Source organism: Orcinus orca, chromosome 19, assembly GCF_937001465.1.
Source record: "Orcinus orca chromosome 19, mOrcOrc1.1, whole genome shotgun sequence".
NCBI lineage: Eukaryota > Metazoa > Chordata > Mammalia > Artiodactyla > Delphinidae > Orcinus > Orcinus orca.
Window position 1 is genome coordinate 9,825,493 of NC_064577.1, and position 16,577 is coordinate 9,842,069.

The 16,577-nt window shown below is 45.1% G+C and overlaps 1 pseudogene; it reads left to right on the forward strand.

Annotated features, from left to right (window-relative positions):
• The first annotated feature begins 1,742 nt into the window (after positions 1-1,742).
• LOC101283066 (proteasome maturation protein-like) lies at positions 1,743-16,264 on the forward strand (annotated as a pseudogene).
• Positions 16,265-16,577: the final 313 nt, after the last annotated feature.

The following is a 16,577-nucleotide window of genomic DNA, read 5'->3' on the forward strand; positions in this document are numbered from 1 at the left end:
AGGTCTCCGCTGACTCACCCCAGCTCCCTGCCCCCACCCTGGGATCTGCAGCGCCAAGAGGGGAAAACGAGGTGCTGGAAGAGCCGGCACCTCACCATAGCTTGTCCTGTGCCACCGGGGACTGGGGAAGTGGTCCCTGGGGCAGGACAGGCCCAGCCTGGGACCCCTCACAGCTAATATCCTGCCCCTTGTGCCTCTGAAAAGCCACCCAGGAAGGAGGAGGGGTCTCTCCTGACCTCTTAGAACAACAGTCCCTGCCTGTGCGCGCTCTGTGCTCTGCCAGCCTGGCTGCCTCCGCCCAGAGGACCCTGAGACCCAGAGGGGAGAGCCGTCTTTGTCAGGGACAGGACGGGGCCTCGCTCGAACTCTGGGCTTTTTCTCCCTTCTCCCCGCGCCTCCACGACTGCCCACCCAAAGCCTGCCCCCTCCAGCCCTGCCTGGCCCGCTCCCCTCCCCTCCCCCTGCCCGGGCTATTTATAGGGCCTGGCTCAGTGGCCTCCAGGAGAAGGGGAGCCAGAGCTCCAGGGCTAGAGCTCACTGGGCCTTCCCCAGGCTGGGCAGGGTCCGCTTTCAGCCCAGCAAAAGGCCATGTCACTCAGAGTGAGCAGGGGGGCTGGGGAGGCCAGGCCACGGCAGGAGGCTGGGCTAGGACCCGGGCCAGGGCCCCTCTGGAGTCCTTTGCAGTCCACAGACAAGCTGGGCTTCCTCAGAAGTGTCCTGGAGACTCCTTGGGGCTGGGGCGGATAAGGGAGGTGTACAAGGGCACGAGCCATCCTTGGGAAGGCCTGGAGTGCGGAGGCCAACACGAGGGCCCACCAGGCTGTCACCTCCCTTGGAAGCCCCCAGAGTCTCCTTCCTCTAACAAAACGGTCCCTCTGGCCCATGGATCTGCTCCGCCAACAAATGAATGGCTTAGGGTGCCATTCAAGGCCCTTCCAGCAAAATGCACAAACTCTCACATTTCTGCCATTGTGGCTGCACTGGTCCCGCTGTCTGAAGCATCCTTTCCACTTGTCATCCTGTCTGACAACCTCCCCACTCCTTCTTTAGACCTTCAGAGCCCAGTTAAAATGCCACCTCCTCTGGGAAGCCTGCAGCACTCCCCGTCTCTCCTCCCTGCCCCACACTGCCCACTGGAATACATCCCTCCTCTCCCGCCCTGGCTCCCTCCTCCAATGTGTGGCTTGTGTCTCTCTTGAGCAGTGATCTCGGTTTGGGGCTCCTGGAAGGTCAGGGCCCCACCTCACTCAGCCCTCTGCCCCATCGCCCAGCCCGCAGCTCCACAGCCAAGGCCTGTTGAATGAGTGAGTGACAGCGAGGGGCACTGGATGCGTGAGCTCAGGAACTAGTGATTGAACAGCAAATGGAGATGAAGAGAACCAGCGGGCAAAGAAAGCAGGAAAGATCCCTTCTGTGTCTCCTGAGCCCTGGAGGGACTGCCTGGTGTCCCAGTGGGCAGGAAGGTGACAGGGACAGCCCAGGCCAGGTCTCAGTGACACTGCTCGGCCCTGGGCAGCAGCCAGCTCGGTCACTCTCATTCTTTCCAGATCAAAGTTCCCCCCAGGGAACAGCCCGGAACCTGACACTGGCCCGGGGTGGGGGGTTGGACCAGCTGGTGCTGTTGAGGAGGACACTGAGAGGCAGGGCATTTGTCCCCAGCTCCACAGACACCAGGTCAGCAGCCCAGGGAGGAGGCTGGAAACGCTTCCACACACCTACTCCAGCCCCAGCCCCACTCTCCGATGAAGGGCCGCACCGGTAGGTCGGGAACCCCTGGCTCTAGGCCCTTCTGTTCCAGAATCCCCAAGGACCCCAAGCCCCTCAGGGCCTCAGGGGCTCGGCTCCCTGTACTGCCACCCCTCCACACACATCAGTTCTGACTCATCCCCACCCCATCTCCCAGCAGCTCCCATCTCAGACACCCTCCAGGTGTCTGAAACATATGTTTCTCTGTCTCCCAGCATCGGCGTCTGTTTCTGTCTTTGCACCTTTCTGTCTAGACTCTCCGTATTTCTGTGTTTCTCTGTATTTTTTGTTCTCCCCTCAGTCCTTAGTCCTGTGTCTTTTTCCATCTCTCTGTTCCCTGGACATGAAGTGGAACTATGGAGTGGTGTGTTAGCCCTTTGGTCTGCAGTGAACAGATTTTTCCTGTTGCTGGGACTGGGCTGGGAGAGGGTGGGAGAGAACAGAACCCAGTGCCCCTGCTGCAGCTAGGCCTCCCTGGTACCCTCAGCTGCTGTTGTCTGAGCCAGACCTAGGTCAGCCCCACGGCCACATGAGCAGACAGAGAAGAAGTGGGCAGAGCTGGTCTGGGGCGGGAGGCTGTGTCAGTGGGCCAGATCCCTGAGTCTGCCACTCCTCTGTCCCTCTTCCTCATTCCACGCCTAGTTGTGGAAAGTCATACCACAGCCAGAGTTTGACTTCCTAGCCCCCACTCCCATGTGCAAGCTGGTGTTACACACACACACAGCATAGGGGAGTGGCTCAGAGCATAGGACTCTGCATCTCAGTCATGGCTCACTCATCTTTGGACCTCAGTTTTCCTATCTGTAAAATGGGGATTATAAAAGTAGTATCTGTGTTCTGGGATTGTTAAGAAGCATTCAATTAGTTCATGTCTGTAAGGCCCTTACAAACCAACGCCCTATGTCTGGCACATAGTAAGTGCCCTATCTATCTGTCTGTCTACCTATCTGTTACATAAAATTAATAAAATTAATAAATATGCATGCATGCTTCAAACTTGACTCTCAATAAAAATTACATGTTGCTTTCACCTTTATCCTGTTGCCCCAGGCTGAGCCAGACCCTGGTCACCAGCAGGTCCAAACAATCTTGATGTGAGTAGTTGTTAATTCAAGTACAGGAAAAACATACAGCTCTGGGTGTGTGCATTTCTACAGATCTGCTTGTGGAACCACATGTCATTAATAGCAGCTGTATGACATGTGGAGAAGTCGCCATTGCTTCTGGTTGAAGACGGTGGAAACCATCTCCTTCTGCTCCAGACACGTAGACGTGAGATTGTTAAAAATTAATGAGGGGGACGTGTCTGTAGACAAGAAACGGAGACTACTCCGTAAAAGAAAGAAGACAGGAGGCCGCAGGGAGAGAAGGGGCTGAAGCTGGCAGTCCCCAGGGGCTGGGAAGAGAGCAGGGCTGTAGGGTGTGGGCCATGGTGTAAATGCTAAGCCAGGCTGGGACCTAAGCCTGGCTTGTGTCAGGATCTGTGGTGCCAGTTGTGATGATAAACCAGAGCAGCTCTGTCCACACTTCAAGGTCGTGGCAAAAACCGAAGCCACATACCTGTGGTTGGGCCCTCAGCAGAGCCACTAGGCTTCAAGGGACTGTCCCAGAAATGTGTCATCCACATGAGGTTGGAGGCCCACAGTGGATACTTCTGAGAAAACCCTGGTCTGGAGCCCAGCCAGATACAGACCAAGCTGAGGCCACTAGCAGATGGCCTTGGGTTTTGCAGAACCTCCAGATAAGCTCACAACCAAGAATCACAGAGCACTGAGGAAGCCAACAAACTTGGCAAATGGAAGAACTGATAGCTGAGAAAACAAAGTTTTAGAGCAATGTGAAAAGCCTTTAAAGTAGGTATCTTTAAGGTCCTCAAAGAAACCGCAACCACAAAACAACAAAAGGAGGTCGTGAAATAAGAGTAGGACAGATGACAGAATCCATTGCAAACATGGGAAATTAAAATTACAGATAATAAAAAACTGAAAAGGTGAGCTGAATATCTTAACTGAATAGAGCTGGAGAGAGACATAATGAATTAGAAGTTTCGAGTTGAGGAAATCTCCAAGAACATATGACTAAGAGATCGAGAGATGGAAAATATGAAAGAAAAAAATTAGACACGAGGAGAATAGAAACAGATGTATCTGGAACAGATATATAGAAAGAGTGATGGAGAGAATTGCTAAAGAGGTCATGGCTGAGGACTTTCCAGAAATGAAAAAAAAAATCCATAAATCCTTAGACTGGGAAAACTCTTAGCACATCCTAAGCACGGTGAACAAAAAACAAAAAAATCTATACTAGTTTCACATTTTAGTAAAACTTCAGAACATCAAGGATCAAGACAAAAAAATCCCAGTACCAGAAAACAAGGAATAAGAATATGACACCAGAGTCTTCATCAACAGTACTAGAAGCCAGAAGACGATAAAATATTTTCAAAGGAGTAAAGGACAACAAAGCTGTACCTAGAGTTGTGAACACGGCAATACTATCGTTTAAGAGTAATGGCAGATTACATTTTCAGACATCACTTAAATGGAAAAATGAACTTGGAAAGAAGCAGTGGGTTGGAATAAGAAAGAGTGAGAAGGGCTTCCCTGGTGGCGCAGTGGTTGAGAGTCCGCCTGCCGATGCAGGGGACACAGGTTCGTGCCCTGGTCCGGGAGGATCCCACATGCCGCGGAGCGGCTGGGTCCGTGAGCCATGGCCGCTGAGCCTGCGCGTCCGGAGCCTGTGCTCCGCAATGGGAGAGGCCACAACAGTGAGAGGCCCGCGGACCGCAAAAAAAAAAAAAAAAAAGAAAGAGTGAGCAAATAAATCAGCTAAATATATTGGCAAATCTAAATAACTATCATTAATGTTATTATGTTTAGTTCCTGGTCCTAAAATTTCAGATCACAAGAACATGGGAGCTGGAAGGGAAGAGTATGGAGGGCAGTCATGAGTATCATGTATCCCAAATGAACTTATTTACAAAACAGAAATAGACCCACAGACACAGAAAGCAAACTTATGTTTACCAAAGGGGAAAGGTGGGGGAGGGATAAATTAGGAGGTTGGGATTAACATATACATGCTACTATACATAAAATAGACAACCAACAAGGACCTACTATATAGCACAGGGAACCATACTAAATATTTTATAATAACCTATAAGGGAAACTAATGTGAAAATTTATATATATACACAACTGAATCATTTTGCTGTGCACCTGAAACTAACACAGCATTGTAAATAAACAATACTTCAGTTAAAAAAAAAAAAAGTTTCCATGTATCAGATGCTGCTGGTGTCCTCACTCACATCCTCCCTGCCTCTCCTCTGATTTCAGCTAAAGCTGCAACCAACTCTTCCTGGGGGGCTCTGGATGACAGGCTCAGTTTTCGCTCCAGGGCTTCTGGAGTTAACACCTCCAGAGGCGGCCCTCAACCAGGGGGCATGGGAGCTGACGGATAAATGCTTCTCCCGCTAGCTCTTCATGTGGACAATTTTGAGAGGCTTTCTACAGGCTCCTCAGAAGGTCCCCACTGGAACTGAGCCCAAATTGCCCACGGCAGAGACCTCAGTATCACACTCATAGTGGTGCTTTCTCCATCCCTCACTCTCCCGGTCTCTCTCTCCAGCTTCCTGCCGTGATTCCCAGATCAACCTTCTAACGCAAGAGTCCTTATCACAAGTTTTGCTTTCAGTAGGACTCTGAGCTAAGACACTAAGGTTCTTGTCTTCTTCACAAGGATCATAGAGATGCAGATTGCTTTTTTACTGAGATAGTTTACATCCATTAAGTAAATTTTGCAGATGTAAAGTCAGTGGTTTTTCATATATCCACAAAGGTGTGCAACCATTACCGCTATCTAGTCCAAAACATTTTCATCACTCCAAGCAGAAATCCTGTACCCACTAGCAGCCATTCCCCAATCCCACCACTAACCTACTTTCTGTCTCTCTGGATTTGCCCATTCTGTATATTTCATATACATGGAATCATAGAACACGTGGTCTTACGTGACTGGCGTCTTCCATTTGGCATGTTTCCAAGGTCCAACCATGCAACATGTATTGTGGTCCTTCATTCCTTTTCATGGCTGAATGATATTCCATTGTATGGCAGAGCAAAATATGGAGGACAGGATGAAGCTGCAAGATAGTTTAATAATCAGGAAGTAGTAACACAAACATGTCATCTAGAAATACAGGAGTAAATATTTTACTTTATTTTTTACACCAAATTCAATCAAATTCATTAACAGACATTTAAAATGCGAAACTATCAAAATGATAGAGATCAACATAGAAAATCTACATGACCTTGGGTTTGGTCTGTAGATCATGAGCTTTGAGTTTTAATACACAACACAAAAAACCAATCCACAAAAGAAAAAAGTAATATTGTGGACTTTATAAAATGAAAGATTTCTACTGTGTAGGAGTAAATATTTCAAAAATCAACTCCAGAGGAAATAAGAAAGTGATTGCCAAAAAAAAAACCCATAACCCAACAAACATCTTTTTCTAAACAAACATTGAAGGAAATGACCTCATTCTTTATGTGCATGTGTAACTAATGGAAATAAAAACTAAAATTAGAAAAAGAAAAGGAAAAAAACATGGTAAATAGAAGATACAAAATAAGATGTCAAAGTAAGTCCAAATATACCCATCACAATGCATTTAAGTGACTTAAATTTACCTATTAAGAAAACGAAGCCTTTCAGAATGGATAAAATCCAATCATATTCTACTAACAAGAGCAAACTTGTTGCTAAAAAGCAACTATAATATGGAAATACTGACATAGGAAGGATGGACAAAAATATCCTTCCCAGGCAAGAACAAAAGAAAGAGGAAAGCTGTTGTGGCAATAGTGAGGTCAGACAACATAGAATTCAGAACAAAAGGCATTAAGATTAAGGTGGCTATTTCATACTAATAAAATGAACAATCCGCTAACAGGATTCAGCAGTCATGAGTGCGTCAATCGTGTTCTTGTTTTACTGTGGTACAAAACACATAACAAAATTTACCACCTCGGGGCTTCCCTGGTGGCGCAGTGGTTGAGAGTCCGCCTGCCGCTGCAGGGGACACGGGTTCGTGCCCCGGTCCGGGAAGATCCCACATGCCGCGGAGCGGCTGGGCCCGTGAGCCATGGCCGCTGAGCCTGCGCGTCCGGAGCCTGTGCTCCGGAACGGGAGAGGCCACAACAGTGAGAGGCCCGCGTACCGCAAAAAAAAAAAATAAAAAATAAAAAAAAAATTACCACCTTAACCATTTCTAAGTGTACAGTTCAGTGGTGTTAAGGACATTCACATTGTCGTGCAATCACCACCACCATCCATCTTCAAACTCTTTCCTCTTGCAAAACCGAAACTCTGTACCCGTTAAACAATAAATCCCCATGTCCCCCTCCCTCTAGCCTCTGGAAACCACCATTCTATTTTCTGTCTCAGAACCTGATTGCTCTAAGTACCTTATGAAAGTGGAATCGTACAGTATTTGTCTTTTTGTGACTGGCATATTTTACTTAGCATAATGTCCTCAAGGTTCATCCACATTCTGACAGTGTATGTCAGAATTTCCTTCCTTTTTAAGGCCAAATAATATTCCACTGTATGTACGTACCACATCTTGTCTATCCATCCTCCATCCATGGACACGGACTGCTTCTGCCCCGTGGCTATTGTGAATAACGCTGCTATGAACATGAGTGTGAACGCATGTGTCCATCAGTAGTCAACCAATGGTCACTTATTGAAACCTCACTGTCTTCTAGGTATGGCTCCAGGCGTGGGGAATACAGCAGTGAACAAGACAGCAGTCTGCCCTCCAGAGGCTTATATTCTAGTGGAGGGACTCAATATGCAGACAAATGGTGCAGTCACGTGACAGCAGGTGCTGGTCAGTGCCATGAGGAAGATGAACCCTGTGGTCCATGAGCGACTGTAGTGAGCTGGGGGCTGTTTTATCCAGGAGGGTCTGAAAAGGCCTGTCCAAAGAAGGTGACACTTGTGTTGAGACCTGAAAAGTAAGATGGTGGCTAAGACCTGTATAGGAAAGAACATTCCAGGCAGAAGCAGCAGCAGGAGCAAAGAAGCCCGAGCCTGGATCCAGTCTGGAGCGTTAAAATGCTTTGAGGACGGTGAGGCTGGTGGACAGCAGAAAGATGGGCAGAGGCTTGAGGACAGAGAGGGAGGCAGCGGTGAGGGGGTGGGTCCATATGAGGGGTGGCCTTGAGGGCAGTGGTGCAGGGGAGGGAGCTCTGGAAGGTGTCAAGTAAGGGGAGGACCTGGTCTCCTTTACTGCCACGTGGAAGGTGGATTTCAACAGGGCCAGCGTGAAGGTGGGGATTGCAGTGAGGCATGTACCTAACTCAGCCCTGAAGTGGGGAATGCCAAACCTGGTAGCTCTACAAGGAGAAGTTGAGAAATCTATTAATCACAGCGGGCAGTTTTAACCTCTGGGTGAAAGAGAGTCTCTCAGCCCCGCCCGTGTTGCCCTGTAGCCCCCACTTTTTCCCCGGCCCCCTGCGGCTATCCCTCCCACGCCTCACCCACGTCTTCATATCACCTCTCTCTTCTTCCCAGAGCCTCTAGCGCCTCCCAGCCCCTGAACGTCACTGACGGTTCTTCCAGGCCCTAACATCCTTCCAGTGAGCCCCCAGCCTTCCTGGCCTCTCCCAGGCTCTCCCAATTCACCTCTTCCCTCCTACGCCCCCTATTACCCCTTTTGGAATCTCAGCTCCTCTCACCTCCTTAGTTCCTTCCATTCCCAGTCTCTCCCTAGCAACTCAAATCCCCAAATCACCCCCAGTTCTATTTCATAGCTCCCCTAGTCCTTGCCTAACCCTCCCAGACACTCAGTCTTTTTATACCCCCAGCCCTGAACCCCACCAACTTCCTCCCATTTCCCAGAGTCCCTCCAGGACCCCCGCTCCCCGTTTGGTCCGTCTGCTTAGAGACTCATTTTCTAGTTCCTCATGTGGGACCAGAGCATCTTTATTTATTTTCCATTATTTCCCACTTGCCAGAAGGGCCCTCACACTGAGACCCTTGGTTGGCCAGATATGAGTAAAACACAAACACAGTTTTAATGCCACCTCCAGCCACCCCCGGACCCAGTGAGGAGGAAAGGCAGGGTCCCCCAGGCTCCCTTTCATTTCCTACCCCAAGCAGGATGAGAGCATGCTGATCACAGGGTGGGGGCAGGACCCATCCTGGCAGCCAGGGAGCTCCAGGTCCAGCCAGCGGAGGCTCCTAGCGGCTGCCGCCACACAGACCCAGCCAGAGCATGGGGCCTGCTGCAGCAGGTGGCCACAGAGCGGGGGACCAGAGGGGTCTGTTTTTGGAAGGGCTGTGATTTATCAAGATGGCCAGCCCTGGTTGCCTCCCTTCCCATCTGTCCTATCACCACGCAATTCCTCCAAATTCCTCCCAGCTCCCCCATCCCTTCCCAGACCCCCAGTCCCTCAACCTCACCCATCCTCCCAGTCTCTCCAACCCTCCACAGGGCTTCCTAGTGTCTGTCCCACCCCCCCATTTCCCCTCCGGTCCCTGCCATTTCCCCCAGGGCCCCAGACCTCCACCTGGGTTAAGGCTAGGGGACTGGGATCCCCAGAGGACTGGGGCTAAGAACTGATGTGCTTGTGTGTGAAAGGAAACTACCCAAGGCAAGGGAAAGAACCATCATAGAGGAGCAGACCAAGCATTTCTGGGGCTCACACAGGAGTAGGAATAGTCCCTGTTTCCACCAGTCAGAACGGAGAGGCCTCGTAATATACCAAGCATTGGGTAGAGTCTTCAGATGGGTCATGCATTTCAACAAAACGAAAAGGCAACCCATGGAATGGGAGAAAATATTTGCAAACCACATATCCAAAGGGGTTGATATCCAAAAAGGATAAGGAATGCATACAACGCAAGAGCAAAAAAAAACCAATTATAAAATGGGCAAAGGACCTGAATAGATATTTTTCCAAAGAAGATATACAAATGGCCAATATGAAAAGATGATTGACATCACTAATTATCAGAGAAATGCAAGTCGAAACCACAATAAGATATCATTTCACACCTGTTAGGATGTTTATTATCAAAAAGACACGAGGGACTTCGCTGGTGGCGCAGTGGTTAAGAATCCGCCTGCCAATGCAGGGGACACGGGTTCGACCCCTGGTCCAGGAAGATCCCACATGCCACGGAGCAACTAAGCCCGTGCGCCGCAACTACTAAGCCTGCTCTCTAGAGCCCAAGAGCCACAACTACTGAAGCCCACGCGCCTAAAGCCCATGCTCCACAACAAGAGAAGCCACCGCAATGAGAAGCCTGCGCACTGCAACAAAGAGTAGCCCCTGCTCGCCGCAACTAGAGAAAGCCCAGCGCGCAGCAGCAAAGACCCAATGCAACCATTAAAAAAAAAAAAAAAAAAAAGAGATAACCAATGTTGATGAGGATGTTGAGAAAAGTGAATTCTAGCACTCAGTTGGTGGGAATGTAAACTGGTACAGTCACTATGGAAAACAGTACAGGGGTTCCTCAAAAAATTAAAAATAGAACTACTATATGATCCAGCAATCTCACTTCTGGGAGATTCACATCCAAAGGAAATGAAAGCACTGTCTCTAAGAGATAACTGTACTCCCATGTTCATTGCAGCATTATTCACGATAGCAAAGATATAGAAAGAACCTAGGTGTCTGCTGACAGATGAGTGGATAAAGAAAATTACACACACACACACATATGTGCGCGTACACACGCACACGATGGAATATTATTCAGTACCTCGAGGGGTGGGATAGGGAGGATGGGAGGGAGGCTCAAGAGGGAGGGGATATGGGGACATGTGTACGCATGTGGCTGATTCGCTTGATTGTGCAACAGACACTAACACAGTATGGTGAAGCAATGACACTCCAATAAAGATCTATTTAAAAAAAAGAAAGGAAGGAAATCCTGTCATTTGCAGATTCATGGATGAACCCGGAGGGCATTAAGCTAAGTGAAATAAGCCAGACAGAGAGAGACAAGTACTGCATGAGATCACTTACACGTTAAAAAAAAGTCCAACTCTTGAAACAGAATACAGTGGTGGTTGCCAGGGGCTGGAGAGAGGGGGGAATGGGGAGAGGTTGGTAAAAGGGTACAAACTTTCAGTTGTAAGATGGATGAGTTCTGAGGATCTAATGCGCAGCATGGTGACTACAGCCGATGACACACTATTGTATAGTTACTCTCTCAGCAGACCTTAAGCTTCCCCCACACACCCAACAAAGGTAACTATGTGCGGTGATGGATGTGTTAATTCGCTTGACTGTGGGAATCCTGTCACAACGTCTCTGTATATCAAATAACGTTGTACACTTTAAATATATTACCATTTAATTCGTCAACTATACGTCAGTAAAGCTGGTGGGGAGGGGAATAAGGATGATGCATTAGGAGTAGGGCTAATTAGTCCCAAAATAAAGCCTTCCTGCCATAACAAAGTATGAAAAGAAGCCTGAAAGGACAAACTGAGTCACAGGTGAGTTAACCGTATGCCAGAACAGCACCCAGCACTCTTTAAAGGAATACAATAAAACACAGCACGTAAGATTCAACAAGATAAAATATTCAGCACCCATTAGAAAATTACAAGACACATGTAATGAAACAGAAGAATCTGACCTGTACCTAGGAGAAAAACAAATAATAAGAAACAGACCCAGAAATGACAGAGATTATGGAATTAATGGATAAAGACTTTAAAACAGCTATTTTATTTTATTTATTTTTATTTTTTAAAACAGCTTTATGAGAGTATAATTGCTTTACAATGTATGTTAGTTTCTGCTAAAACAGCTATTTTAAATCTTAAAATATAATCAAGAAAAATCTGGCCATGATAGGGACAGAAATAAAAGATATATAAAAGAGACCAGGGCTTCCCTGGTGGCACGGTGGTTGAGAGTCCGCCTGCCGAGGCAGGGACATGGGTTCGTGCCCCGGTCCGCGAAGATCCCACATGCCGCGGAGCGGCTGGGCCCGTGAGCCATGGCCGCTGAGCCTGCGCGTCCGGAACCTGTTCTCTTGCGACGGGAGAGGCCACAACAGTGAGAGGCCCGCGTACCGCAAAAAAAAAAAAAAAAAAAAAAAAAGAGACCAAAATGGAACTTCCAAAGCTTAAATACACAATATCCAAAATGAAATATACACTGGATGGGCTTAAGAGCAGATGAAATATTACAGAAGAGAAGATCAGTTTCCTTGAAGAAATTGCAATATAAGCTACCCAAGATAAAGCACTACGAGAAAAGACACTGAAAAAGAAGTCAGCAGAGTCGTGGTGGGCTGTAGGACAATATCAAGCAATCTAACATATTCCAATTACAAACTGGAATCCCAGAAGAAGAGGAGAAAATGGGGGAACAGAACAAGTATTTGTTTGTTTATTTATTTATTTGGCTGCGCCAGGTCTTAGTTGCGGCATGCGGGATCTTTTAGTTGTGGCAGGTGGGATCTTTAGTTGTGGTATGTGAATTCTTAGTTGCGGCATGTGGGATCTAGTTCCCTGACCAGGGATTGAACCCAGGCCCCCTGCATTGGGAGTGCGGAGTCTTAGCCACTGGACCACCAGGGAAGTCCCCAGAACAAATATTTGAAGAAATCGTGGCTTAAAATTTTCCAAATTAGATGAAGACTATAAACCCATAGATCCAAGAATCTCAATGAAACCCAAGCAAAGAAACAAAGAAAACCACACCAAGGCACATCGCAATCAGATTGCTAATACCAATGATAAAAAGAAAATCTTAAAAGTTGCCGAAAAGATTCGACTTCTAACCAAGATGGAATAATGAGGATTGGATTTACCCTCTTACTGAAACAATCTAAGAACAGACAAAATATATGAAATAACAATTTTCAAGACACTTGATTTCAGGCAACAAAGGACAGTGATCTCTGAAAGATGGGGAAAAATTAGGTGAACTCTACAATTGCTCCAGTTCACGGATTTGGATGTACTATTGTAAGGTTCTTATGTTATACGTGAGATGGTATAACATCACCGTAACCTATAAATCTGAAACCAACCAGTAACAGCAAGCTATAGCCAATAAACTAACAAAGGGGATAAAATGGAATCATAAGAAATATTTGATTGATCCAAAGAAGTCACAAAAGGACGATAAATGGGAACAAGTAAAGTGTGAAATAAGAAGAAAATAATATAACAAGCAGAATTTAAGTAGAAAACAGAACAACAATAAAGTCAGTTATGTCAGAAATGAATTCAAAAGCTGATTCTTTGAAATTATCTATAAAATGGGGTGCAGGTGGGGGAATATAGGCAGATTGATCAGGAAAAAGGAAAAGGAGGGAAGACACAAATTATCAGGAATGAAAAGAGGACATTTCTACAGATCCTACAGACATCAAAAGGATAATAAGGGAATATTATGAAATACTTCATGCCAATAAACTTGTATAAATTGTATACCTTCTTTGAAAGACACATGCTATCAAAGTTCACTCAAAAAGAATAGCTAACCTTTCCAAAAAAAAACAGAAACAAAAACCTCAAGGCACAAATGACTTCACAGATGAATTCTACCAAACAGTTAAGAAAGAAATACTAAAAATTGTGCACAGACTCTTCCAGAAATCTGTAGAGAAGGAAATACTTCCCAACTCACTCTATGAGGCCAGCTCCTGGCCTGGTTTTTCCTGATACCAAAACCAGCTAAGAACATTACAACAAAACTACAGAACAATATCCCTTATGCACATAGATACAAAATCCTTAACAGGATTTTAGCAAATCAAATTCAGTAATATATAACAAAATAAGGCATCATGACCATAAGGGGTTTATCCCAGGAGTGCAAGCTTGGTTTAACATTTGAAAATTAATCAATATAATCCAAATTAACAGTGCAAATAAGAACTGCAGGATTCTCTCAAAAGACGCAGAAAGAGCATTTGACAATATGCAACATCCACTAATGATTTAGGGGGAAAAAAACCACCTCAGCAAACTAGGAACAGAAAGGAACTTCCTCAGCCTTACAGAGGACAGTCAAGATAAGCCTACAACTAACATTATACTTTAATATAAAAGGCTGAATGCTTTTCCCCTAAGATTAGGGGAGAAAAAAATCAGAATATCTGATTTTTTTTCCTCCCCCAATTTCAGATATCTGTCTCACCTCTTCTATTCAAAACTGTACGGGAAGTCTTAGCCAGTGCAATAAGGCAAGGGAAAGAAAAGGCATACAGATTGGATAAGAAGAAGTAAAAGTCTTTGTTCACAAAACATGATTGTCCGGGTAGAAAATCTTAAGCAATCTACCAAAATACTACTGTAACAACTAAATGAATTTAGCAAGGTCTCAGGATCAAAGGATCAAGGTTAATATACAAAACGCAACTGTATTTCTTTATATTAGTGAGACATTAGTGGGACATTGAATTTTTAAAATATCATTTACATAGTATTTACAATAGCAGACAATGCAATACCATACACAATAGAGGAAAACTCAAAACACTTAAGAATATATTTAACAAAATATATACCAAACATAGAAAATTACAAAATATTGCTGAGATAAATTAAAGAAGTTCTAAATAAACAGAGAGATAGACCAAGTTGATGAATCATAAGACAGTATTATTGTTGATTCACCCCAAATGGATCTGTAGAGTATAACTATCCCAGTCAAAATTCCTGCATGCTTTCTTTCTTGAAAATTGATGAGATAATTCTAAAATTTAGCCAAAAAATGTTTTAAAAAGAAGAAATATATTAGAGGACTCAAACTACCCAATTTTGAGAGCTACCGTTATCAAGATAGCTCAGTATAAGGGTACAGAGACATCAATGGCACAGAATAGAAAGTCCATAAACAGGCTCACACACACAGAGTCAAGGCTGGGACGTGGGACCTGGGACCCTTTACTGGAGTGCTTGCACTTGCAGCTGGACAAATCTCACCTCCTCTCCTGGAGCAACCGAATACAAAGAAACTATAAGGGACTAAAAATAAGTTCATGCATGTGCAGTTGGGGCGAATTATGAACAATAAGATACAAAGAGGCCACAAACCAACTGCCACTTCTGAGGTGCTGGGAGAAAAGCAGGGTACTACGCATGATCCCTGCATACAGCACCACAAAGGGGTTGGTGGACCACCTAAGCTACACCTCTTGCCCAACCCATGGACCCACCCCTGTTGTTATCCAATTTAAGGAGCCAGCTAGCGGCTCCTCCAGGAGTAAGCAAGGGCACCTGTTCCTTGTTTTCGCTCCCTCCTGATGAAGCCTGAATTTCTCATCTGGCCTCTTTTCAATTTCTATTGATTAAAGAGTCCAAGGACCCGAGTCCAAGTCCGTAGCAAATTGATTTTCAACAAAGGCTGGAAAGTGTGAAAGGGATTGTCTTTGCTACAAATGGTGCTGGAATAACTGGATACCTATATGCAAAAATAAAATGAAACTTGATCTGTACCTCACACCATACCCCCAAATTAATTCAAAATTAATCATAGACCTAATTATAAGAGCTAAGACTATAACACTTCTAGAAGAAAACATAGGACAAAAATCTTTGTGATCCTTTTTTTTTTTTTTGGCCGTGCTGCGTGGCTTGCAGGATCTCAGTTCCCCAACCAGGGATTGAACCTGGGACACAGCAGTGAAAGCCTGGAATCCTAACCACCAGGCCACCCCCTTGGCAAGTACTACTTAGATAGGAAACAAAAGCAAAATGATAAATAGAACTTTATCAAAAATAAAAAATTCTGATCTTCAAAAGATATCATTAAGAAAAATGAAAAGGCAAGCCATATTTGCAAAATACATTTATCCAGTAAAGGACCTGTATCTAGAATGTACAAGGAATTCTTAAAACTCAATAAAAACAGCTTACTTTTTTTAATGGGCAAAAGATGTGAACAGACACTTCACCAAAGAAGATATATGAATGGAAAATAAGCAAATAAAATGATGTTCAGCATTATTAGACCTTAGGGAAATGCAAATTAAAACCACATGAAATGGAAGTGAGCAGCAGGGCCGGCTGACAGTAATGGTGCTGAGAGGCTGTGTGCAGGGCGACTTGGGCTTGGATCTCAGCTAAAGGACAGTATTCCAGTTACTGAACTTTCAGCAAGTGGACATTTTGAAAGCCATGATCTTCTTTGAAAAGGTTTTTTTCTTGTGTGAAAAATGAACGTTTTCCCAGTCATCCTCTTAAACTGTCAGAAATAAAATTTCCAGCTCAACCAAGACAAAATGAATTTTTCTACACTGAGAAACTCTGGGGTCTATTTGCTCCACTAAATTTACAAATGGAATTCAAAGCAATGCAGCATGTTCTGCATCTTCCATTTCTTCCAAGCTCAAACCTTTCACTGGATATTTGAGGAATAATGACGAGCCTATTGGATATGAAGATATTTTTAATGACACATCACAAAGTGAACTAATGGGAGAACCACACTTGGTGGAATATAAACTCAATTTCCTGTAATGCAGTGTGCTATTCATGAAAACGGAGGGACTTCTTCTTGTTTATAGTCATCTATTTACTATAATTTGGTGTACACAACATTAAAAGTACTGACACATTAGAAAAAAAAACCCAACAAACCCACATACACATACCCTGGAGTGGCTAAAATTTGTTAAAACTGACGATACTAAGTGTTGTCAAGAATATAGAGCAACTGGAGCTTTCATCCATTGCTGGTGGGAATGCAAAATGGTGCAGTCACTCTGGAAAGTAATTTGGTAGTTTTTTTTTTTTTTAAATCAAGTTAACCATACACTTACCATATGAACCA